Source organism: Macrotis lagotis, chromosome 1 (genome assembly GCF_037893015.1).
Source record: "Macrotis lagotis isolate mMagLag1 chromosome 1, bilby.v1.9.chrom.fasta, whole genome shotgun sequence".
Taxonomy (NCBI): domain Eukaryota; kingdom Metazoa; phylum Chordata; class Mammalia; order Peramelemorphia; family Peramelidae; genus Macrotis; species Macrotis lagotis.
The window spans coordinates 930,169,190-930,195,316 of record NC_133658.1 but is presented as its reverse complement, the minus strand read 5'-3'; the positions used below and the strand labels follow the sequence as shown (position 1 = coordinate 930,195,316).

At 40.9% G+C, this 26,127-nt stretch overlaps 1 protein-coding gene across 1 annotated transcript in view; it reads right to left on the bottom strand.

Moving 5' to 3' along the window:
- Window positions 1-8,425, bottom strand: part of LOC141512451 (uncharacterized) — a 72,480-nt gene extending 64,055 nt beyond the window's left edge. The window contains exons 1-2 of the mRNA XM_074221408.1: window positions 8,352-8,425; window positions 7,749-7,802 (exon numbers count right to left, since the gene is read on the bottom strand). The gene's annotated coding sequence lies outside the window, so the exon portion shown is untranslated. The remainder of the gene's footprint in view (window positions 1-7,748; window positions 7,803-8,351) is intronic.
- Window positions 8,426-26,127: the final 17,702 nt, after the last annotated feature.

Here is a 26,127-nt window from a genome sequence, read left to right as displayed (position 1 = left end):
CTATATCTCTTCAGATAAAAATCTGAAGCCTGACTTGGTCTCTGTGCATTAACCTGGGCCCATCTAGGTGCACCTGCAGGTCTGACTTTCCTAATTCAATCAACAATTAGACAAAGACCATATTGATAAAGCAGGAGACAGGCTCCCTTTATTGTGTCCCCTTCCCCACTTCTGGCAAGGGGATTAATGCTGCTCAGGAGAAAAGTGAGATGGGTACACAAAGGTGGGCTTGCTAGGAGGGCAATCTAGCAAATCCATTTAATTAGAGCACCAGTGAGACTTTTTTTTCTTTGGAAATATTTTATTAATTTTGAGTTTTACAATTTTCCCCCCATTCTTGCTTCCCTCCCCCCACCCCCAACAGAAGGAGTCTGTGGTCTTTACATTGTTCCCATGGTATACATTGATCTCAGTTGAATGTGATAAGAGAAATCATATCCATCAGGAAGAAAAATAAATTATAAGAGATCACAAAATTACATAATAAGATAATTTTATTTTTCTAAAGGAAAGGTCTTTGGTGTTTATTCAAACTCCACAATTCTTTCTCTGGATACAGATGGTATTCTCCATTGCAGATAGCCCACAATTCTCCCTAACTGTTACATTGATGGAATGTGCAAGTCCATTAAGGCTGATCATCACCCCCAGTTAAGGTATATAGTGTTTTTCTGGTTCTGCTCATCTTGCTCTGCATCAGTTCATGCAAATCCTCCAGGCTTCCCTGGATTCCCATCCCTCCTGGTTTCTAATAGAACAATAGTGTTCCATGACATACATATACCAGTTTGCTAAACCATTGCCCAATTGATGTACATTCACTTAATTTGCAATTCTTTGCCACCACAAACAGGGCTGCTATGAATATTTTTGTACAAGTGATGTTTTTACCCTTTTCCAGTCACTGGAGAGACTTTTAAAGAGGAAAACCACATCATTAACATAGGAGAAAAACAAGTCAGAAAGTCCCAGGCTATGCTCAAGGCTCAGACCCTTGGCTCAACATTTTCTCAGGAAGAACAGATGTGTCTCTATCAGGCAAGCAGTTTTTTTATATATTGATAAAAAAGCGATCCAAGGAAAACTTATGCAGGAGGGTCACCTAGGCTCAGAGGGAGTCAAATTGACCTCTCCCTGAACTCCTTCTACAGTCCTCAATACCCTTTATCTTAGACAAGAAAACTTCCTATAAAACCTATCATGTTGTTTTGCTTGATTTTATTCTACAGATGAAGGACGAAAGCTTACAAGACTACTAGAAAGAAAATGGGGTCCAGCTATTACCTGGATCGCTGTTGGTTCTGATAGAGAACAGACCTTATGGACAGGTTAGAGAATCATAAACCAAATCAATGGCACTTTTATTTACCAATGGAGGATCTGATTAATTTATTAGATGAGAAAACTATATGCAGAACCTGTCATTTTCTTTTGTTTATTATTTGGGGATGGGGGGTGGGGTTTCAAGGCCATTGGGATTAAGTAACCTTTCCAAGGTCATACAGCTACATAATTATTAAATGTCCGAGATCAGATTAGATCTCAGGTTCTCCTGACTCTAGGAGTATGCTAGAGGACAGTGCTCTAACCACCTAGTGGCCCCATCCTATTATTTCCTGTTGCTTTATTTTTAATCTAAAAATTAAGATTCACCATTCCAACAGGAAGAAAGGGAAGGGGAACAGAATTCAAGTATCAAGAGTAAACAAAACTGTAACTTCGTGGGAGACCATTCTATTGCTTGAGAGCAGAGAACCATCCTTCAAAGATGCTATTTTCCAGGAAGGAGATAACAACTTTTTTATGTTTAAGTACCTGGGCCAGGGTAAGTCCTTGTTTTCCAAGTCTGAAGGAGGACCTGAATGGCTCTTCAAATTATAAGGGCTGCAACTCTTTTCTGCAATACGGAGGACTGGATAAGTCTTCCTTTCAAAGTCTAAGGAGCAGAAGTTCCATTCCTCCCAATAGCTAATTAGCATCAACCTCTGACCAGGTATCGCTGTAAAAACTTGGACTAAATTATACTTTCACAGAATTAGATATAATTGGATCAGAATGACCCTTGTTAAAGTATAATAAGATAATCAAAATTGTACTTCTGATAAAAGACTGATTTCATTAGACAGTAATGAGTTTTTACACATTAGATAAGAAATTTTTTTGGGGGGGGGCATGCAAGGCAGTGGAGTTAAGTGACTTGGTTAAAGTCATGCAGCTAAGGTAATAACTAAGTCTGAGTTCAAATTTGATGTAGTTCCTTCGGACTCCAGGGTGGGTGCTCTATTCACTTCCACCACCTAGCTGCCCCCAGATAAGAAATTAAAAAGGCCAGGACATCTTTCTGAATGGTAATTACAAACTCAGGAGGAGCATGAGCCAGATGCTGGGAGATAGATCCTGCCAGGAAGAGACCAGGTGGAAAAGAACAAGAGTCTTTGACCAGCATTTCGGCTACTTATTATAGAGCAATCTTGATGATCAGGCCACAAGGAAGGGAAAGAATTTTCACAATTCTCTGTTTATGTAGAAATAGCCAACTCTTAGGGGTGGCTAGGTGGCACAGTGGATACAGCACCAGCCCTGAAGTCAGGAATACCTGAGTTCAAATGTAGCCTCATTACCTTTACCTATAGCTTAGAGGTAAGATCTAAAAGAGTAAAATTTATAATATCTAACTGATATTTTCTGTCATTGCATTTAAACCCTGTATTTTTGAGGATTTTACATTGTTAGGGTTCATAACCTCTACTATTGACTGATGCCATCAGTTCAGAGAGTCAAATGAGGGCAGCTAGGTGGCAGAGTGGATAAGGGCGGCTAGGTGGCACAGTGGATAAAGCACCAGCCCTGGAGTCAGGAGTACTTGGGTTCAAATCCAATCTCAGACACTTACTGATTACCTAGCTGTGTGGCCTTGGGCAAGCCACTTAACCCCGTTTGCCTTGCAAAAACCTAAAAAGAAAAAAAAAAGAAAGCCTTCTGTACATTTGACTCTCTGCAAACAACTTTCTTATGGAAGATAATTTATTGAACTGACTCCAGGGCAGGTGTTCTATCCACTTTGCCATCTAGTTGCCCTAGAGTTGTTTTAATTTGCATTTCTCTAATCAACAATGATTTAGATAATTTCTTGGGATTCTCTAGAGACACCATCATGTCATCTACAAGGAGTGAGAGTTTTGTCTCTTCCTTCCCAATTCAATCAATTTTTTTCCTTCTCTAATTGCTGAAGTTAAACATTTCTAATACAATATTGAACAGTAGTGGTGATAATGGGCATCTTTGTTTCACCCCTGAACTTACTGGGAATGTCTCTAGCCTATCCCCATTGTATATAATGCTTATTGATGGAAATAACTAACAACTTTAGCAAAGTCAAAGAATATAAAATAAACCCTTATAAATCCTCAAAATTTCAATATATAACTAGGAAGATGCAGCAGAAACACCTAGAAAGAGAGAAATCTCATTCAAAGTAACCTTAGACAATACAAAATACCTGTGAGTCTACCTGCCAAGGCAGACTCAGAAACTTTTTGAAAACTATTAACAACACACGTCACTCAAATAAACTCAGATTTAAATAACTGGGTAAATATCAACTGCTCATGGATAGGCCAAGTTAATATAATAAAAATGACAATTCTACCCAAATTAAACTACTCATTTAGTGCCCTACAAATCAAAATTCTAATAAATTATTTAATGAGAAAAAATTGTAAGTAAATTCAAATGGAGAAATAAAAAGTGGAGAATTTCCAAGGATTTAATGAAAAACAGTGAAAAAGAAGGTGGCTTAGCCATACTAGATCTAAAAACTATATAATAATAACACATCAGTCATCAAAACTGTCTGGTACTGGTTCAAAAATAGTGGTGGACCAGTGCAAAAGACTGTGGAATATATGTGATGGAACACTATTGTTCTATTAGAAACCAGGAGGGTTGAGAATTCAGGGAAGCCTGGAGGAATTTGCATGAACTGATGCTTAGTGAGATGAGCAGAACCAGAAGAACATTGTACATTCTAACAGCAACATGAGGTTGATGATCAACCTTGATGGACTTGCTCATTCCAGCCGTGCAAAAAAAAAAACCAAACCAGATGGGCTATCTGCGATGGGAGAATACCATCTGAATCCAGAGAAAGAATTGTGGAGTTTGAACAAAGTCCAAAGACTATTACCTTTAATTAAAAAACAAGTTTCCGTATTATGCAAATTTGATCTCTTATACTTTACTTTTTTTCCTTAAGGATATGATTTCTGTCTCATCACATTTAACTTAGATCATTGTATACCATGGATACAGTATAAAGCATAATAGATTGTCTTCTGTGGGGGGGTGGGGAGCAAAGAATCGAGATTAGGGGAAAAAATTGTAAAATTCAAAACAAATGATTAAATTTTTAAGAAATAGGGGTGGCAGGGGCGGCTAGGTGGCGCAGTGGGTAAAGCACCGGCCCTGGAGTCAGAAGTACCTGGGTTCAAATCTGGTCTCAGAAACTTAATAATTACCTAGCTGTGTGGCCTTGGGCAAGCCACTTAACCCCACTGCCTTGAAAAAAAAAATCTAAAAAAAAAAAAGAAAAGAAATAGGGGTGGCTAGGTGGCATAGTAGATAAAGCACCGGCTCTGGAGTCAGGAGTACCTGGGTTCAAATCCGATCTGAGACACTTAATTATTACCTAGATGTATGGCCTTGGGCAAGCCACTTAACCCCCGTTTGCCTTGCAAAAACCTAAAAAAAATTTTTTAGAAATAGTGATTTAGGGGGTGGCTAGGTGGCATGATGGATAGAGTACCAGTCCTGGAGTCAGGAGTACTGGAGTTCAAATCTGGCCTCAGACACTTAATAATTACCTAGCTGTGTGGCCTTGGGCAAGCCATTTAACTCCACTGCCTTACAAAAACCTGAAAAAAAAATAGTGATTTACAACATTTTTTATATGACTATAGATAGCTTTAATTTCTTCATCTGAAAACTACGCATTCATATCTGATCATTTATCAATTAAGGGATGACTTAGAATGTAATAAATTAAACTCACTTCTCTACATTTCAGAAATGTCTATTGTCAGAAACACTAACTGTAAGAAATGGTTTCCCCAGCTTTTTGCATTCCTTCTGTTTTTGATAGCACTATTTTTATTTGTGCAAAAAGCTTTATAAATTTAATATAAATAATATGATCTCTTTTGCATTTTATAATGTTCTCTGTCTCTTGTTTGGTCACAAACTCTTTTCCTCACTGTAGAACAGATGGATAAGCTATTCCATGCTCTCCTAAGGGGCTTGTGGTATCACCTTTTCTATGGAAATCATGGACCCATTTTAACTGGATTTTTGGAGAGGGTGTGAGAGATTGTTGGTCCATGCCTTTTTCCTATCTCATTATTTTCCACTACACCCAGCAGTTTCTTTTGTACCTAATCTGTTCTACTGATATATTTCTTAGCTCATACCAAACATTTCTTTTTGCTTTTTTTCCAAGGCAGTGAGGTTAAGTAACTTGCCCAAGGTCACACAGTTAGATAACTATTAAGTGTCTGAAGATGGATTCGAATTCAGGACCTCCTGACTCCAGGGTCAGTGCTGTATACACTGTGCCACCTAGCTGACCCCAAAGAAAATCTTGTTTTTTGTCAGGCAATGGGGCTAAGTGAACTTGTCCAAGGTCACACAGCTAGGTAATTATTAAGTGACTGAGGACCCAGTTGAACTCAGTTCCTCCTGACTCCAGGGCTGGTGCACCACCTAGCTTCCACTTACACCCAACAATTTTGAGGATAACCACTTTATAAAGAGATCTAGTACAATTAGACCTCCTTGCTTTGCATTTTTTAAAAATTAATTCCCTTAAGACTCTTCGCTCCGTTGGGCCAGATGAATTTTTGTTCATCTTTTTTCCTAGCTCTTTAATATAATCTTTGGTAATTTGACTGATATGGCACCGAGTAAGTGCATAAATCTGGATAGCATTGTTCTTGTTATTATATTAACTTGCCCCATCCATGAACAATTGACCAATTTCCAACTGTTTAGTTCTGACTCTATGGGTGTGAAAGGTGTTTTTAATGATTTTCATATAGTTTCTGTCATTGGCAGGTAAATATCCAATTATTTTATATGATCCACAATTAAATAAAATGTAAAATTATAGTAATTTTGGACTGCAAGATTTTTATAAAAGCAATTATCTCTATTAATAGGCTCACTTCTGATCTGTATTCAAAGAAAAATAAGCAATAAACTATTGCTCCCAGGATGTTTTTTAAAACAACACCTTTAACTGATTCTTAACCAAGTTGCATATATTTCTATAGATGTTTTGAATTTCAAATGTAAAAACAACATACACGATGGTAATATTTAGATGTTATTGGTGAAATGGTGACAAAAAATAAATTAATATTTTAAAGGATATTATAAAATACAAAACCACTTTCACAAAATCATACCAGGTCAAAGATCAGCATCAATTGGTGCGGCCATATCCATAGACATGGAGGACCATCTACAAAATTGGTAGCATCTCTCACCTACATTTCTTTATAAAAATTGGCCTGATATTGAATGCAGTAGTAACAACAGTGCCCTGACTCTTACTGTGTTTTGGACTGACTGGCTCTTTGGATCTACAGATTAACTCTTCACTCCCATCCCAATTTCTGCCCTGCCCTGTTGACATTCTGGGCTGTCCCTTAGCATAAAAGATTTTTGAAAAAAAAAAATCCAATTTCACTTTTTTTCTATTCTGTACATATTATTGCTCTCTTTAAACCTATATAGTCCCCCCCCCCAGCACATACACAGAACTTTTCCCCCCAGTACTTGTGTTCTTCTTCCTCCAGCCTCTTTCTTGTAGCAATGGAAGGTCAAGGAAAATCCTTCAACCTGAGTCTTAACTGGGCAAGTTGGGAGGAGAGCTCTGAAGGACATAACTCATTCTTGAGGACATAGGGTTGAGATCACTGAGCACTTGTTTATCCTAAGTGAGGAAATATCTAGGCTCAGCTCTTCTGGACTCTTGGTCGGCACTTTCTATGAAAGAAGAGGGACACTGTGGTCCCTTGGATCCCGTTTATGGGGGCCAGGCTATTGATTCTAGATTGAATATGAATTTGTGCAAGGAAAGTAGCCAGGAAAGTTGTTGTAGAAAGTTAATTGTTGAAACTAGTTTTGTAAAAAAAGGGGAATGATTTCTTCCCAATTTGGGGTTGACCCCAATACGGTGCCGATAACCAAACAAGAAAGAGCCAAAACAGAACAAGAAATGATGGGCGATTTTTCCTAATGAATGTGGTTGCAAAATGTTGAAGAAAATTTTAGCAAAGAGATGGCAGCAAGTTATTACTGGGACAATACAGCAAGATCAGGTAGGATTTATACCAGCAGGCACGGATAATTCAATGAGGAAAACCATCAACCTAACGGACCGTGCGAATAACAAAATTACAGAAAATATAGGATGATCTCAATAAATACCGAAAATGCCTTGGAAAAATGACAGCAAGCATTCCAATGTAAACACTAGAGAACAGAGGGCTACGGAGTTTGCCTTCATGTGATAACCACTATGGCTTGAAAGCATCAGGAAGCATTATGTGTAACGGGGATGAACTTAGCCTTCCCAGTAAGACCACCAGTATCTAACATTGTGTTCAAATGCTAGCTTGAGGGGCTGCTAGTGGCCTAGCGGAGGGAGCACCTCAGTTCCAATCCCATCTCAGACACTTGGGACTTACCAGCTGTGTGACCTTGGACAAGTCATCTGGCCGCATTGCTTTGGGAAAAAAACCCTAAAATAGAAAAAGAAACATTAGCTCAGGCAATAAGACGAGCAAAAGGAACTGAAGGAATTCGAATAGGCAGCGAGGAAGCACAACTTTCACTCTAGAGAACCCGGTAAAATCGACTACAACACCGGAGCCGCCTAGGCCACGGGCACTGCCGTCCGTGACCAGCAACCCCGGCGGCGAGAGGGAGAAGCCAGAGAACACGCGTGGGGACAAGGGGAGAACTGGGCACGGGAGGCCCCGCGCCGGGGTCCCCCCCGCCCCCGGGGCGCGCCAGCACATCCGGGACCCCGAGGCCGCCCGGCTGCGGCTCCCCGTGACGCGGACACGCCGGGGCGATTCTCCCGGAGCTTCGGGGCCGGCGCCCCGGGGGGCCCGCGGCCGCGGCTGGGGTGGGGGGGGACACGGAGGGGAGGGGGCCCCGGCCCCCGGAAATCAGGGGCACAAAAAGGCAGAGGAGCAGCAGGGTGGCGCCTTTTCCGTAACCCCCGGATCTGAAGGAAGGGGTGCCGCCACCCCCTGGGGCTCCGTCGGGGGGTGGGGGGCCCCTACCTGGCTCACACAGGAGGCCCCGGCGCTCCAAGAGGATGAAGGCAGAGACGGAAGACGCCCCGCGCTTCCGGGTGGGAGACCGGACGCAGGCTGAGCAGGAAGGGGCGGGGCTTCTCTTTTGCCCCGCGCTCTGGTAGGCGGGAGCGGCCGCGGACCCACCAATGGCAGCCCCCGGAGAGCCGCTTCCGGTCCCGCCCTTCTTCCCGCAGGTTTCCACCCCCCGGCCCCCGGGCCCCGCGGCTCCTGTCCGGCCGCAGCCGGAGCGTGCCGGGGCGCAGCGCGGCCGGGATGGGACGGAGGAGAGCCCGAGACTCTCCGCTTTCAGGCGGCGGCGCCCCCCCAGGGCCGCCCAACTTCCACACCTGCCCTGGACCCCGCCGGCCTCTGCGGCCCCGGCAGTCTGGGGGTGCAGCCCCGCTTGCTTGCCGTCTGCGCAGCAGCGCCCCCCTTCCCGGAGCCCTGTCACCCCTAGACCCCGGTGCCCTCTGACGGGGAACTTGAGTCGTCAGCCCCTCAGCCCCACGCTGCTGCCGGGGAGGGCAGGCTTTCTCTGGCTCGGCATCCAGGCTTGCCTGACGGAACAGGAGTGCTCCCTGACACACACAGACCACACTTTGTTCAGCCATTCCCCCACTGATGGACACCTTGAAGCCTAGGACCCCCTTCTTTGGTTTCGGCGCTGCCCAAATTTTGTCCCCAAAGTCTCCCTAGGAAGGGTGAAGTCACGGGGGATCAGGGGCTCCCAGAGACGACCAACCTGACAGGCATTGCTTTGGCATGGAGTTTAGAGGCCCAGGATTGTTTCTGATCGAAGAGGGCTTCTTTCTGGGCATGCTGTTTGGCCAGGCCTGGGATGGCCACCCTCCACATCTTTCTGTCTCTCCCGCTGCCTCCACTCGTCATGGTGGCCTCGCAGAGCCGGACACCTCGGAGGGGACGTGCCTTCCTTGAGATTACTGACCACGAATCCTATATCTTCCCCTTTGGAAGTGGACAGTAATCCGCCTTCCCCATGAAAGCTCACCAGATCCCTGAAGCTAGCCACCAAGTCTTCTGTCCTCTCTCCCCCCCCCCCATTCTTTTCCTTTACTAGGCTGACTAGCCTTAGTTTCTTCATCTGATCCTTTGAAGTACATATTAACTGTGAAATCCCCGCATAAAAGGGGTCCTTGACACTTTTCTGGACCCCAAGAAATTCCTCAGAAATATCAGTTTGGCCAGGCGCCTTTAGGTCTGGGAACATACTGACAGGACAAATATTGGATGCTCTGGGGAGTCACCAGATACACCATAACTTTATCTGAGCCTTACAAAACACTGTTAACCTAATCCTTTTGTCACATCCGCAAATTCCTGATTCCTCTCAAGGCCGGCCTCCCCTTCCCTCTATACATGCAGCTGGAACCATAAGATTAAATTCCACTGGCCCTAAACCTGTGGGAAGCCTGTATGTGACTGCTATGGGAAACATGCTAAGACATAAAGACCCTGACCCACTTCCATCCTTTACTGGCCTCCTATCTATACTAAGCCATCTGTTTTGCATAAGTTTGCAATTGTCTGACAAGGAAATATATCTAACTGCTATCTCAGCTTCTGTATCCTGCTTGCTCACAATACCCCCCCCCCCAGAAAAATGCTATAAAAACCCTATCCTCTGAACACTGAGCCACTCTCTGAGTTGGGTGATCTTGATGCCCCAGGGAGCCCCTGGGTATTAAAGGATCTCCAATTCAAACATTATCAAATTTTGGTCTCCTTGCTTTTGGAGGTTTCAGCAAGGTTGCAACATTACATGTTGCTGAGAAGGCAATCCGCAGCCAACACAGCAGGATCCAAAAAGCTTAGGATTAATGCCTCTTTGGGGAGCTGGCCCCCGAAAAGTTCCAGGGCCCTGAGACTCAGGATTCTTAGGCTTAGTACATATCCTGCCTCTGCTGAGCCTCTATTCCAAGCCCTATGGCGATTTGAACAAGAGACCTTATAAGGTAAGATGTGTTTTGTTTGTCTAGCTAGCCTGGGGAGGGGACAGGCACTGAGATCTTTCCTCCAGGGCTCTAGAAACCCCTTTTGGTAATGGGGTCTTCTCAATCTAAGAACACCCCCTTGGGCTGCCTTCTCGACCATTTTGAGGATGGTTCTGTACATCATGATTATAGGACAAAATTAAGAAAATGAAAACTGTTTTGTACTAAGAAGTGGCCATTTGTTTTTGTTTTAGATCATCTTAACCATGAGCACCTGACATTTTTTCAATTGTGTAGATCTGATTTGATTTGTTTGAGAAGTGCTTTGTAATTGTGTTCATCCAGTTGTCTTAGGAGGTAGTTTCCCAAGTTACCTTGTATGGAATGTCTCTTTTTAACTCTTGCACTTGGGCTTTGTTGTTCATATACAGGACCTTTGATGGTTTATGTGGCTTTACTTTATCTCTTGCTACTTTGCTGAATTTATTAATCATTTCAAGTAGCTTTTTAGATGACTTTCTAGGCTTCTGAAAGTTTCCAGTGGACATTTTCTACAAAAGGATAGTTTACAGTGTTTGCTATCATTTCCTTAAGCTAAAGAAAATTCAAATAACAAAGTTAGTTTTATAAATGAAGTTTAATTCTCTAGGACCTTACTAGACCCCATTGTGGAATGTGACATTGAGAATACCAAAACAGCACTAAGTGAATACTATACATAGAATTTTAAGAAAGGATCATAAAACTTTTGGCAGCCAACTATTCCAGTGGCTATGTTAGGGCCGAAAAGCCCCTCAGGACCAACAGAGACCCCCAATCACCACAGAAGGCCAGACTTGATGCAAAAGCAGGAGGATTTATTAACCAGCATGCTGGGGCTCAGTCAAGAACTGGCCCCAGCTGCTCTCAGCACAGTCTTTTTATGTCTGAAAACCACCAGGGGGATTTTTTTCTTTGTGGTTTAACGAGGTGCTGAGTGGGGACATGCAGCAGCTGAGTTCCCCATGATCTAGAGTTGTTTGTCTAACAGGATGTTTCCCAAACACTTGGTCCTTAGGTTTCGTTTATCGAGAACTGACACTGTTATAGAAAATCGAAACTTAGGGAGACTTAGGGTCGGGGAGCAAGATGGGCCTAGGAGAGCCGATTTACGGCTGCTTCAGCTACACATTTGTACATGAAGATGTCATTGATTACTTTATGAATCTCTAACCCATCCATAATGTCTGTTCTATATCAGAACTTATAAGGTCCAATTGGCCCAAGAATACTGTCTCTTCTGCAAAAATGTCATAAAGATGAGAATTTATTCAGTATCTTATCTAGATAACCAGAATAGTTTCCTCCCATGCAAGGATGATTTATTCTGATTGTTTACACAATTTAAAAATTAATCTTGCTGATACAAATTAGAGGGTTAATCTTTTTCACACAAAGCCTGCCTTCAGATTAATCTAGAGATAAAGACCTTGTATAAGGGCAGAGGTGAACATTCCAGACTTACAGAACCTCAATTAAAAGTTGATAGAACAACTTTTGATCAAAAATATTTAATAATAAATTACAGTATTATCAGATTAAACAGCAGGTAGGGAATATATACTGTGTGTGGATTGACCTATCCACTGGACACTCATAAGAATCATATTTTCACTTGGTGAAAATGTAAAGGCCTTCTTGGAAATAAGTTTATTTTTACTTTTCAGTTTGTTATATATCTTAAAGTTTCAACCTGTATATTTGGTCTTTTAGGTTTTTTTTTTCAAGACAATGGGGTTAAGTGGCTCGCCCAAGGCCACACAGCTAGGTTATTAGAAAGTGTCCGAGGCCAGATTTGAACTCAGGTACTCCTGACTCCAAGGTCTGCGCTCTATCCACTGCGCCACCTAGCCGTTCCCCAACCTGTATATTTGGGGAGAATTTACAAGATATAAAGAAGTCATATTTCCCAGATCATCTCTGCTAGAAATTCATCTCTCAAAGATCTCTCAAAAGAGGATTGGTAGGGGTGGCTAGGTGGCACAATAGATAGGGCACTGGCCTTGGAGTCAGGAGTACCTGTGTTCAAATCTGGCCTCGGACACTTAATTATTGCCTAGCTGTGTGGCCTTGGGCGAGCCACTTAACCCCATTGCCTTGCAAAAAACTAAAATTATAAAAAAAGAGGATTGGTAGATGACTTATTGAAGGAATTTTCATAATTGCATTTTTGAGGAAGACCCACAAATAACAAGGGTAATTGGAGAGGACACCATTTTGGTATTCTTGAAACTTGAGAAATCCAACCGTTTCAAATTCATTGCATTCATAAAGTTTCTCTCCAGTGCAGATTCTCTGAAATACAGCAAGATCGCTGCACACTGTGAAATACTTTCCACATTGATAATATTTTTAAGGTTTCTCTCCAGTGTGGTTTCTCTGATGTATGGCAAGAGTGATGTTCTGTCTGAAACCCTTTACACATTTCTTACATTCATAACGTTTCTCTCCAGGGTGGATTTTCTGATGTACGGCAAGAGTGGCATGGTCTCTGAAACTCTTTACACATTGATTACATTCATGAGGTTTCTCTCTAGTGTGAATTTTCTGATATACAGCAAGATTGGAACTATGAATGGAAGTTGTTCCACATTGACTACATTGATAAGGTTTCTCTGGAGTGTGGATTCTTTGATGTACAACAAGCTGGCTGCACACTTTGAAAGACTTTCCACACTGATTACTACATTCATAAAGTTTCTCTCCAGTGTGGATTCTCTGATGTACAGCAAGATGGCTGCTCTTTATGAAACCCTTTCCACATTGATTACATTCATAAGGTTTCTCTCCAGGATGGATTCTCTTAGGTCTAGTAATACTAGAACACTTTCTGAAAGTTTTTTGATGTTGAGTGTATTTATATTCTTTCCCAACAATGTGGTTACTCTGCTGTTTACCCAGATGATCCCTCTCTTCACTACAACAAGAATAGTCATTGTACGATGTCCTTTTCAGATTTGTACACCTCTCCTCATCAAACCTGGTTCCATAGGTTGGAAACAATACACACAGATACACAAATATAAACACATCCTCTTATTTCTATTGGAAGAAAGTAAAGTAACTGACATTCAATTTACCAAGGCAAAAAAGAGAGGCTTCAAACTTAAATGGGCAGAATCAATCATTTAATAATGATATTAGCTTAAATCTATAGGACAATTGAATGCACAAAGAATTCCACGCACAATTATGTTGGATCCTCACAAGAAACCTGAGACAATTGCAGAGTTAACCTAGTCATTATACTTTACAAGTGGGACATGAGGTCTGAATGGCCAAGTGAACTAACCCCAATCCTAGCAACCAAAGATTAGAACTCAAACCTGGTAACCTCCACTGTACTAGAGAGATGTTCTCCTTTTAACTAAGGAAAATTATTGTTCTATTAGAAACCAGGAGGGATGGGAATTCAGGGAAGCCTGGAAGGATTTGCATGAACTGATGAGGAGTGAGATGAGCAGAACTGGAAGAACATTGCACACCCTAAGGACAACATGGGGGTGATGATCCACCTTGACCAACTTGCTCATTCCATCAGTACAACAAACAGGGACAATTTTGGGCTATCTGTAATAGAGAATACCATCTGTATCCAGAGAAAGAATTGTGGACTTTGAACAAAGATCAAAGACTATTACATTCAAATTAGAAACAAAATTATCTTATTATGTAATTTTACTGTCTAATACTTTATTTTTCTTCCTTAAGGATATGATTTCTCTGTCATCACATTCAACTGAGATCAATGTATACCATGGAAACAATGGAAAGACTAATAGAATGCCTTCTGTGGGGGGTGGGGGGAGTGATGCAAGAATGGGGGGGGGATTGTAAAACTCAAAATAAATAAAATCTTTCTTAAAAAAGTGTCTGAAAAGGAATAACAAGTCAGGTCTTCCAACCTCCAAATCTACAACTTCTTTTCTATCACATCCAGAAGCCACCAGGGCATAGCTCACATCCTCCAGTAGTGTCTCACTCACATGGACGGGAGATCCTCAGGCCTTCTTGCTCTAAATGGATGAACAAATGTTCTCTGGGAACTAGAAGTCCTGGCCATGGGAAATAAATTGCAAATGAGGATGGAAAGAAACTTGTAATTTCTTCTTCATTGGGGAAGGTGGAATGTAGATCACAAAGAGGTCTCAAAGACTCATAGAAACCGTCCAGGGAGATTATTAATAGGAACTTGGAAGATTGTGAGAAGTGGGGTATGGCACAACAGAAAATGTGGCATCAACTTGGAATGAGAGAATTTCAACTCTGTTTACCCCCTCATAGAGCAACTGCCACCTTTCATTGTTTTCATTTGCTATGAATTAGAGGCAGCTGATAGTGCAGAGGAGGGAGCACTGGATCTGGAGCCAAGAAGACCTGAGTTCAAATGTGATCTCAAAAACTTACTAGTTGTGAGGCCATGGACAAATCATTTCATCTCTGTTTTCCTCCAAGTTCTAAACTAACCAATGGAGGTAAAAGGAGCAACAGAAACAAAAAGGTATCATGTCAGATGACCTCCACTGAGACAACCATAAGCCGATTGGCCAGGCTAATAGTAGATGTGTAGAAATACTTATTTTCTTACCTTTCTGTCCCTGCATCTCTATTTGAAGTTAGAAGATGTTTGAGGGAAAAACAAGGATACACTTTATATCCATTTTTAATTGTTTTGTTGTGGAATAATGAATATCTAAAGCCATCCCTAGATTTTGTCTAAGATAATCCCAGCAGCAATGAGCTACCAATTTAAACTGGCTAACAAAAAAGACTTCTACTGACAAAAATCTTCCCAAAGAAGGAGGAGGGTCCCTGCACTGCCAATCTTTAAGGAGAAGCTACAGGATCAATGTTTAGAGACTTTACAGGCAAAATTCATGTCCAGGCAGAGAATAAACTGACATTGCATGAGACCATCTCAAGTCTGAGATTCAGGATCACAGGTTTTGTCCTTACATTAAAACTACTTAGATGCAAAGGAGAGAGCTTCAGGAGCCACAAAGTAAACTCTTAGTTCCTTGGGCCACAACAAAAACACCTTTCTTAGGAAAACCAGGCAGCAGGAGATTCTTGTCTCTTTAAAAAGGAGGTGAGTACTTTAGTCTTGCTAGGAAGTGATAAGATACCACCAACCCTACATTTTAGGGAGGGAGTGAAGATAATCCTACTAATGTCAAATTTAGAGTTTCCAGAGGAAGGGGTCTTTACCCAGGAAGAGGAAGTGCTGAGCATTCTGCAGCTGTTTCTGAGCATTGTCCAACAGGTTCACCTCCTCTGGGGTGAAGCCCACAGCCACATTCTTAAATATCACCTCCACCTAAAACATCAAAACTCAGAAAATTTTTACAAGTTGAAACACACTTCAGGCCAATGATCCAGGCCAATGTTCATTAATTTATTTTATTTTTTAGGTTTTTGCAAGGCAAATGGGGTTAAGTGGTTTGCCCAAGGCCACACAGCTAGGTAATATTAAGTGTTTGAGACCAGATTTGAACCCAGGTACTCCTGACTCCAGGGCCGGTGCTTTATCCACTACGCCACCTAGCTGCCCCTAATGCTCATCAATTTAAAGGAGAAAACTGAAGGAAAGAGAAGGGATTTACCCAAATCCACAAATTAATAGAATCAGAATCAACATTTGGAATCTTGAAAAGTTCAATGAAATATTGAAAAATATGTTTGATGTTTTTCAGTGGAACAAAGTTCAGCAATGTCTTAATATAAATTTCTACTGACAATTGAATCAGACAAAGTGTTTATCAGAGAGACATGAGAATATGGAGGAGAAAGAGAGAAGACCTGCTATTTCATCAAAAGCAGCATAAATTATATGGTAAGAAAAATGCTGAATTTTTGAAAAACAATCAAGAAAAACAATTTTTGAAAAACAATTTTTTGAAAAACAATTTGATCTGGAGATCAAATGTATCCTTTTTTTTGACTGAATAGAGCATATAGAAAATATCGTTCATCTTCTATATCCCTGAAATTAAGTTTTAGCTTGAGAGAAATATGGACTATTAATGTCATTTTTACTATATTGAAAGCTTGAGGGAGCTGAGTGTTATGGGTCATGTCTAAAACATTTTATGCCTTGGCTCTATGATGGCTTTTATTTCTTCTTTTTTCCCTAACAACAGTTTTTTATTTCTTTTTCCAACTACTTGCAGTGAAGGATTTTAAGGAACCTTTTTTAGCAAGGTTTTATGTTTTACACTTTTCTAGAAGGGATGGGGGGGTGGGAAATGTGTTAACTTTCACAACAGGACTATTATGATGTTTGGCATGACTACATACTTTAACCTTTATCAAATAAATTGCCTTCCCATTGACAGGGGAATGGGGTAGGAAGAAAGGAGAGAATTTGGGGCAGCTAGGTGGCACAGTGGATAGAGCACCGGCCCTGGAGTCAGGAGGACCTGGGTTCAAATCTGATCTCAGACACTTAATAATTACCTAGCTGTGTGGCCTTGGGCAAGTCACTTAACCCCATTTGCCTTGCAAAAACCTAAAAAAAAACCCCATCCTCAGTGTGAAAATTCAATTCAGACATAAAATATCTCTTACTTAACATTGGAGAATTCAAATGAAATAGAAATCACATCCCAGTAATGAATGTGCACAGTCATTGGCATGAGAAAACTCATCTTGGAAAGAAAATCTAATACCCCCTACAATTTTCCCTGACTTCTATCACCTCCTTCACCCTTTCCCATTTCCCTGCCTACTTTGTTTCTTCTATGATAAGATATATCTCTATATACTTGTTGTTTGATATGCCCTCTTTAAGGTAATTTTGATGACAGCATGGCTCATTTACACCCCCTCATTCACTTTCCCACAGTCCACTGTAAAAGCTTCTTGCCTCCTTTATGGGAATTAACTTACCCCATTCTACCCCCCCCAATTTCCCTTTCTTCTAATATGTCCCTCTCCATTTCTTAACTCCGTTTTTTTATTGCATTACCACTTCATATTCATTTCCCACTTGTGCCTTGATTATATATGCAATTTCTAACTACCCTAACAAATAGAAAGTTCATGACTTATCAGTGTCACCTTCCCATGCAGGAATATAAGCAGTTCAAATCATTAAGTTCCTTATGATTTTCCTTTCTTAAATTTCAGTTGAGTCTTCTATTTGAAGATCAAATTTGCTATTCAGTTCTGACTTTTTCATCAGGAAGTTTTTCATCAGGAAATTTTCATCAGGAAAATTTGAAAGTTCCCTATTTGAATGTTCATCTTTTCCCATGAAAGAATATGTTCCATAACCTTCGTTCCAGGGATACCTGCATTCTAACTCCACAGAAACTGGCCCTGTACAATTCCATCTTCTTATATCAAACTTTAAGAGGTGCATTTGGGTATCCAAGTGTTGTCCCAGAGAAAAAAGACATTTTAGACAAATGGGAGTGAAACATGATACTAATGATAATGCATAAATACCAGGAAGCATGCTTACTAATAAGTTGGTAAAATGAAAAAGATCAAACCTGTTAAACAAATCATCAATATCTGAGTCCATTTCCTTTCTAAGAGCCAATGCAATATCACTAACTTAAGGAATAAGTGAAGTATTACAATTTTTGGAAGTAACAAATAGCAGAAAATCTATAATCATGTTATAATTTCATCTCTATTGCATCCATGTGATCCACATCTTGATTACAAAGGTTTATAATGCATTGATGATAAAAGATTTTCATTAATTCTCTCCTGAGCCTTTGATGCTCTAGTAAACTTTCCTGACAATTCTTGGATATATTTTGCTTCTATCTTTTCCTTATTCATCACTTTTGTGGACCTAGTTGTGGACCTAGCAGCTACAGTAGCTGCTATCACAGTATTCCAAACATAATGCAACTTGCACAGCTCTTCTGCCTAATTCTTTTTCATAACTTTTCTATAAACTCATTAGCAGGAGACATATAACAGCCTTCTACCTTACTGGGTAATATAGCAAATTTTGTTTGCCATAAAAAGACATTCATCACTTCTTTACACATGCTCAAATAGTGCTATTATAGTTTGTTAATATTATATTACTTTTTTTCTCTAATCATGAAAGAGATATTTGTTCCTGTGCATAGTCATTGATGATTTTTGCTTTGTAAGATTTTTTTGCCCTGCTTTAATTTTCCATTGTTTAAATCTCATGTCACCTTCCACATCTCTGAATTAGCTCACCCTATTTCTAGGTATATATAATTGGTTTAATATCACCTGGAATGCCCCATGGAATAGTTAATCAGGAAAATAACACACATAACAAAAATAGAATGATCATAAATTCCTCTGTAAGAGGTATGACAGGCAAACCAGGGCAAAAATATTCATATTTAAAATCCCAAGCATGTTCATTTAAACAAGGAGGTTCTGTAAGAAATCTTTTTCTACCTTCAGTACTCTGCAAATGATACTCTAACATTTCTAAGGTCCTAAATGCTTGCATGCTGTAAGTATTTGGATGAGTTCAGTGATTAACCTAATGCATGCCTCAACCTTACATTTTACAGAAACATAAGTGTCATAGTGTTTTAGCCAGAAAAATTATCCATAACTTCTCAGCATCTCTCTTTTGCTATTTTCTATAGTAAATTTGTTATATCCCAAATATTTTGCAGCTTCCCCTCTCATTGCAAATTCAGCCATTCTTTTTCCGGACTGTAAAGTAGTCACCCATGGAGAGTTTTGAACATAAGTTCATCATTCATTTCCTTTTCCAGTCCCCACCCCCAAATTGTTCATGATTAATGTAAGCATAACAAATTATCCTGCAAGTTGATGTCATGCTCTCCTTTTTTTTGTGTTCTGTTCTCCTTTTTTCTTTTTTGATTTCTCATGTCCTTTTCAGTTATCTGTGGACAACAGAAACATATCCTTGTTCCCATGTTAATGATTGATCAAATCCTTTACATGGCCATTTTAGGGTCCTTCCACATGGTCATGCCCTTCCCTTCATGTTGCATGTCCTTATTAAAAATCTCTGCAGCTGTTATCTCAGACTGGCAAATATGATCAGAAAGGATAATGATCATTGTTGGAAGGGTTGTGGGAAATCTGGGTCAGTATTACCTTGTTGGTGGAGCTGTGAACTCATTCAGACTTTCTGGAGAGAAACTTGGAACTACACCCAAAGGGCAACAAAAATGTGCATGCCCTTTGATCCAGGAATAGCACTACTGGGTCTACACCCTGAAGAGATGATGAAAAAGGGTAAAAATATCACTTGTATAAGAATATTCATAGCAGCCCTGTTTATGGTGGCACAGAATTGGAAATCAAGTAAATGTCCATTTGGGGAATGGCTTAGCAAACTGGTATGTGTATGTCATGGAACACTATTGTTCTATTAGAAACCAGGAGGGAAGGGAATTCAGGGAAGCCTGGAGGGATTTGCATGAATTGATGCTGAGTGAAACAAGCAGAACCAGAAAAAGACTGTATACCCCAACAGCAACATGGGGGCAACGATCAGCCTTGATGGACTTGATCATTCCAGTCCAACAATCAGGCACAATTTTGGGCTGCCTGCAATGGAGAATACCATCTGTATCCAGAGAAAGAACTGTGGAGTTTGAAAAAAGACCAAGGACTATTACCTTAAATTTAGTAAAAATAACCACATCTTATTGTCTGATATTGCTATCTCTTGTACTTTGTTTCTTCCTTAAGGATATGATTTCTCATCACACTAAATTCGGATCAATGTATACCATGGAAATAATGTAAATTGCCTTCTGTCGGGGGTGGGGGGGGAGGGAACGAAGAGGATTGGGGGAAATTTGTAAAACATAAAATCTTAAAAGAAATTTGCAGGTGTTAATTTTTTTATCATTTAATGTTTAAAAATTCATGGTAGATAATGGTATGATTTATTCCTCTTGTTTCCCTTTTGTTCCTATATATTCCCCTTTCTTAGTACTCCCAGAAATTTCTTAAGATCTTTATTTTTCTACTAAAGCTTGATCACTTGATTTATAGGGAATGCCTTTAATATGTTTTATATTTTATTATAGGCAGAATTGTTTAAATGTTATATAAGTATATACAGGCCCATTATCTGTTTTGTGCATTTTAATATCCCTGCAATAACAAAATGGTGGAATAAATGATCAGTCACACGATCTTTTTACAGTAACACGAATAAATTTCATTTTTTGAAAATGTGCATAATGAGCCACATCCATCAGCCACAACTCATTGGGAGCCTGGCCTCTAGGATTCTTAGAACAATTGGGAGGGTTAGGTAAATGTGGAATGCATTTTTGACGCAACTTTAGTATATTCCTACCTTGCTCTCTCATGATTTTAAATTTTTTCCTTAGTAAAGAAGCATCGTGATGAAAATTTTTGTGAGATGGCCAAGCTTGCTCTTCTCCTAAGTTTGTTCGGTGTGGAAGGGTTAATTGATAGGCCCTATGATTACTTTTATTTATAAGCCCTGGCAATCCAGTGTGGGAATTTATGTTTAATACAAAAGGGGTAGTATCTAGTTTTTATGACATTATTAATTCTTTAAAGTGCTGATATAACTCTTCATCAGTCCTATGTTTAATAAAAACTTTCTATATGTCTGGCCACATGATAACTATGCTTACTATCTGTAAAAATATTAAGGGATATGGCTACTTCTTCATTACCATTAATGTAGCATATAATTCATTGTTTTGTGTTGATGGAAAACGAGTTTGTAATTTCTGTTATATTGGGAATAACAAAGACTGCAACACCTATCTTTAGCATGAGTATAAGCTGTGTCTGCCTCTTTTATGGGAATGGCAGAAGTCATTGTCAGGAAAATCCAAGATAGTTTACTCATAAATTGTAAAAGTGGTAAGGTTACCTTGTTATCAATGGAGCCTTGATAAGTAGTAATAATATCTGCCATTCATTATATTTTTGTATTAATTTTTCTACCTGTTTTTTTATTATATATTTGATGTAAGCATATAGGAACATCCTCAATTCATCCTTTTGTTCTTTTTTTTATCAACTTATACAACAATTTAGCCAACATCTGAGGGTATGTAGATACACTAAGATTTCATTGATATGGTAGATGTATCCATTCCAATGTCCCAGTCCCTTGAGGCAACACCTCAAAAGGCATTTCTGTGGGGTTGAGTATAGAAATTTCTATCCCCTTCTTATCTTCTATTCCTTGAACAGGACAATTGTTTATAGTTTCTTCCACCTTAATTACTTGACTCTTGGTCTCAGATGTTAATTGTTGTGGTGAAAGCAAATTAAAATCCTAAGACTTCAAATAAGTTTCCTAATTCATATGTACCTGTATTTAAGTAGGGTCTAATCCAATTATTATCTCCTAATAATTTTTGGGAATCACTTAGTGTATGCCAGCATTCTGTTTATAACTTTATTTTTCTTGATCTAATCCTTTCTCATTCTACTACAGTTCCGGGATAATGATATGGAGGATTGATGTACCTTTTCAGGTGCAATGATCAAACTCCTACGTTCCAAGTGAAATGTGTTTTCTTTTAATATTTGTTTCAGAACTCTTTCATCAGGAAATGTTCATAAAATGTCATCCATATAATTATTTTTGACACATTGTAGGACTATTCTTCATGCCTTGTGGTAAAACTTCCCAATATCTTTGATATGGTTCTCTAAGATTTAGACTAGGTATAGAGAATGGAAAAAATTTACCATCCTATCTTTTAAACCTTTCACCCATAATGGTCAGTTCTTTGGAATCATAGGGGTCAGTAATCCTGGTTATAAAGCCCCCATCATTTCCATTTTATTATTTACTTCCCTTAAATCTGTCACCATTCTCCATTTTTCTGATTTCTTTTTTAACCAAAATAGAATTCCAAGGGCTATTGGACTCCTCTATGTGCCCTTTTTCTAACTGTTCTTTCACTAGATCTTTTAGAGCCATTGATTGGGCTTTTGAGAGGGGCCACTGTTCAATCCAAATAGGTTCTTTTGTTTTCCAACATATATTCTCAGCTCTATATCCTCTTTTTACTACATCCTCAACAGTGGCCCCTATGAAAAACCTCTTCCTCATTACCAGTCTTCATCTGCGTGTCTGTCAAGATATCTCTTCCCCATAAATTAATAGGCAGTGTATTTAATAGATATGGTTTAACTGTATCTTGTTTCCCATCCTTTTTCCAATGTAGATAACTCGAGTTCACAGCTGTTACTTGCACATTATCTAACCCCCCCCCCCCCCCCCCCGTTATTGGAAGACCCTGATCAATCCCCCAATTTTTTGGCCAATGTTTTTTTGATATAACTGATTTATCAGCAACTGTATCTATAAGGCCCCCAAATATTTTCCCTTCTATTTTTATTTCCCACATGCATCTTGTTTTCTTTATTTCTTGAGTCCAATAAATCCTAGTGCTCCTGAATCCTTAAACTCCCCTAATTTTCTCTCCTGTTTTCCCTTTGTTATAAGGCTGCAGGAGCAATGGGGCTAATCTTTGTCCTTTTCTGTATTTCATATTTAGTAGTTTTCAGGGTCAAATGTATCATAACTTGAATCTTCCTTCAAAAGTCCTCATCAGTATCTCCTGGGATGACTAACAACCCAGCAGTGGAAATGCTTCTAGGTTCAATGATTAAACCTGTGGTTCCTTGCAGCAAACGGCCATAAACTGCAGGTATACACTCAATACCCATCATCTCCATTGAAGTAAAACAACATGCTGCAGGTAAATCTAGTCCAGAGTTCCCTCTCGTGGCATGTGTTAAATCAGACACTTTTTTTAGTTTTGGTGCTTGCAAAGTGAATTCTCTTTGGGAATGCTCTATGTGGGAATTGTAGATCGGGCTGCCCCCATTATTTGACAGGCCTGGGCTGGGCCCTTCCAGCTTCCCTTAATCTGGCTTCCCTCTTTGTTTATGACTTACAGTAAGATGTCCAATGTTTTCCTCTATTGCATTTAGGGCAAGTTGAAGGGGGTCCAGTCTCAGAATCATTTCTTTTCATTCAATCCTTTGTGAAATGTCCTTTTTCCTCTGACTTGAACCCTGACTTTTCTGTATGTCGGTACTCCCTAAAACTGCTGCCAGTGCAGCACCTTGGTGTGATAAAGTGACTTTGTTGTGACACCAGGCAATCACACCTGTAACTTTCATATCCTTGGGTCGTACTCTCCAAACCTACTGCCAGTGCAGGTGCTTGGTGTGACAAGGTGGCTACACTGTGACACCCGGCAATCATGTCTGTAACTGTTACATCCTTGGGTCCCCTGGTGATGCTTGCCCCAGTCTGCATTGCAGTTTTCCAAAGCTAGCTTCTACAGCAGATGTCGAAGCTGTTTGCTCTCTCACTGTCCTTTGATTGCCTGTCATAACCCAGCAAGAAACTGCCAACTCTTCATTAGCTCCTGTGTTATGTTTAGAAACAAAGTGTTGCCTCCTTCTTTTTCAGGCAATTTCTGCTATGTCTGCTTCAAGGCAATGCCTCTTTGTTGTTATACATGTAAGCTATACCCAGTTTATTTACTCCTGTCCTTGGACCAGTGCCAGTGAACATTTCAGATGTCCTTCTGAAGCCTGCTGCTTCATTGCTTTTAGCTTGACTAGTACAATTCTCAAAAAATTCAGATTTCCATATTAAGTCATCTCCTGGTGTAAGAGACATTTTTGCTATTATGGCTTAGTATTCCTGTGCTAATATTTGTCTGAGTAACATATGGGCTAGTAGTGCCATAAGGACTTGTTACAGATTTTAATTCCTTAAATATTTTAAATCCTGGATTATCATATTCTTTCACAATGTTCCCTGGAGACTTTGGATCAGGTCTCTCGTACCAGAAAGGAGAACAATAACTTTCATGTCCCATGGAATCTCCTCTCCTTTATCCACTGCTCTTTGAGCAGCCTTCTGAACAACATTCATAGGCCCCTTATCTTTGTGTTTTCTTCTTTAGACCATAAAGGAGCAGAAGGTGGGTTGTTAAACTTAGGAGGAAGTGGCTCTGGTGGTAAAGGTCCCCATTCCTCTTCTTTTTCCTTTTTCCTCCTAATCTTCCTGCTGAAGAATTTAAACATCTACATCAAAGTTTAATATCCTCGGAGCCAAAGGAACATCTCCAGGGGCAATTATACAGATTTTTACAATATTTCATAATGAAAATACTCCAATAGGAAATGTCTCCTGACCCTCCTGTCTAAAATGTTTGCTTATCTTTATTCCTACAGTCTCCCATTTTTCAGCATTTCACATGGACGTTTTTGTACACATTCAATAAAATATTCTAATTGTTTTGTTGTTATTAACAAGCTTCTTTCAGGGCTGCTAGGTGGCGCAGTGGATAGAGCACTGGCCCTGGAGTCAGGAGTACCTGAGTTCAAATTTGCCCTCAGACACTTAATAATTGCCTAGGTGTGTGGCCTTGGGTAAGCCACTTAATGCCATTGCCTTGCAAAAACTAAATATATAGATATACAAGCTTTTTTTTAAAGAAAGATTTTATTTAGAGTTTTACAAATTTCCCCCCACAGAAGGTTAGTCTTTACATTGTTTCCATGGTATACATTGATCTTATGTTGAATGCAATGAGAAAGAAATCATACCCTTAAGGAAGAAAAACAAAGCATGAGATAGCAAATTACATAATAAGCAATCTTTTTTTTCCCCTAAATTAAATGTAATAGGCTTTGGTCTTTGTTCAAACTCCAAAATTCTTTCTCTGGATACAGATGGTATTCTCCATTGTAGATAGCCCAGAATTCTGCCTGGTTGTTGCCCTGATGGAATAAGCAAGTTCCCCCCATGATGCTGTTAGGCTGTACAGTGTTTTTCTGGTTCTGCTCATCTCACTCAGCATCAGTTCATGCAAATCCCTCCAGGCTTCCCTGACTTCCTGCCCCTCCTGGTTTCTGTTATCACAATAGTGTTCCACGACATACACAGACCACAGTTTGCTAAGGCATTCCCGAACTGAAGGACACTCACTCAATTTCCCATGCATTGCCACAAACAGGGCTGCTATGAGTATTTCTGTACCAGTGATGTTTTCCCCCTTTTTGATCATCTCTTCAGGATGCAGACCCAGTAGTGGTATTGCTGGAGCAAAGGGTCTGCACATCTTTGTGGCCCTTTGGGTGTAGCTCCAAATTGCTTGGAGTCCCAAGTGTGGCCAACCATGCCCTGTCAGAGCCCTCCTGGGTCCCGGGGGGGGGGGGGGGGAGGGGGCTGCTACTCCGACTCCAAAGGAAGCCTGGTCCACGGCCTTTCATCCAGGAAGGAATGGCCGCTTCCAGCCTGGGCAGGAGGCCCCGCTCCTCCTCGGGCCAGGCCGCCGTCCGTGGTGCCCAGGCCGCCGTCCGTGGTGCCCAGGCCTCTGACCGCGGTGGCCAGGCCGCCAGGCCGCTGTCCGCGGTGGCCAGGCCGCTGTCCGCGGTGCACAGGGCGCTCTCCGCGGTGGCCAGGCCGCTGTCCGCGGTGCCCAGGCCGCTGTCCGCGGTGGCCAGGCCGCTGTCCGCGGTGGCCAGGCCGCTGTCCGCGGTGGCCAGGCCGCTGTCCGCGGTGCGCAGGCCGCTGTCCGCGGTGCCCAGGCCGCTGTCCTCGGAGGCCAGGCCGCTGTCCGCGGTGCCCAGGCCGCTGTCCGCGGTGCCCAGGCCGCTGTCCTCGGAGGCCAGGCCGCTGTCCGAGGTGCCCAGGCCGCTCTCCGCGGTGCCCAGGCCGCTCTCCGTGGTGGCCAGGCCGCTGTCCGCGGTGCCCAGGCCGCTGTCCGTGGTGGCCAGGCCGCTGTCCGCGGTGCCCAGGCCGCTGT